Source organism: Aphanomyces invadans (assembly GCF_000520115.1).
Source record: "Aphanomyces invadans strain NJM9701 unplaced genomic scaffold supercont1.6, whole genome shotgun sequence".
In the NCBI taxonomy this organism is placed as follows: Eukaryota; Oomycota; class Saprolegniomycetes; order Saprolegniales; family Verrucalvaceae; genus Aphanomyces; species Aphanomyces invadans.
In genome coordinates, this window is record NW_008580151.1 from 2,096,434 (window position 1) to 2,097,499 (window position 1,066).

Here is a 1,066-nt window from a genome sequence, read left to right on the forward strand (position 1 = left end):
AATCGCCGGTGACAACTTGTAACAAACCACACCCTTTTTTGCCACGACTGTACCCATTAGCAAGGAGAAACCTCTGAACAGAACGGAGGCAAGCACTGTAGTCAGCTGGCGAATCCAAATCAAAATCGACAAAGCCACGACCATACAATTGACAAAACGTCCTTTGCAACAGTGCGGGTGCGTGTTTCGCGGCGCTGCCGTACAAATTGCTGCACGAGACCATGGACGTACTGGTTGCAAGGAACACGGGTTGCGTGGAGAGTAGCATTGTTGGAAAGTGGAAAAACAACAACAGAAATTTCGAGCATGTATTCACGCCAGGCTTCTTTTACGCTTCTTTCGCTGCGACGGAGCATTCGACCGACCTGGACGTCAACATATGTGGCCCCAGTGTGAAGGAGAAAAGCATAAAGACGCAAAATGTCGAGCCTTTCCTGCTTTGTAAGGACACGTGCTCAGACTCGACAAAAGCAACGACTTGTTCAAACTTGGACGTGTTCATTGCGTAGGTTGCAAAATGACATTTTATCAACTGCTAAGGTATTTGCTTGCACCAGCTGTTTCACGGAAATCTTCGACTAATTATATCGTTCGGTTACGAAAAAAAAAATTGTTATGGGGGGACTTCAAGTTCCACAGTTGAAAATGACTATCATTCTTACCTTTCATCGAGTATATTTCAAAAATTACATGGTTTTAGAGAAATCTATTGATAGATCCTTCTGTGTTATGGACAATACTATCCGCATACGAAATTTGAGAAGATTTTGAGTTCATTTGATTAAATTATGGCCATTTGGTTCCTCGATGATACTAGTCGGCCACTGTAAAAATCACATGGGGCATCGCCATTACTCCTGTCGTCGGCGATGAAGCGCGGGTGGCTCCAGCGATCGATCCTCGAATCGAACCACACCATCTTCGAGGGCGACCCCGTTCAAGTCAAACTCTTCACCTCCAACACACGCAAGTTTGGCAACCCGCAAATGCCGGCCCAGGAATTCTACACGGCGACTTTGTCGCGCGCCTAGTTCCCGACCTAGCTCGCCTCCTCGGCGATGCCTAG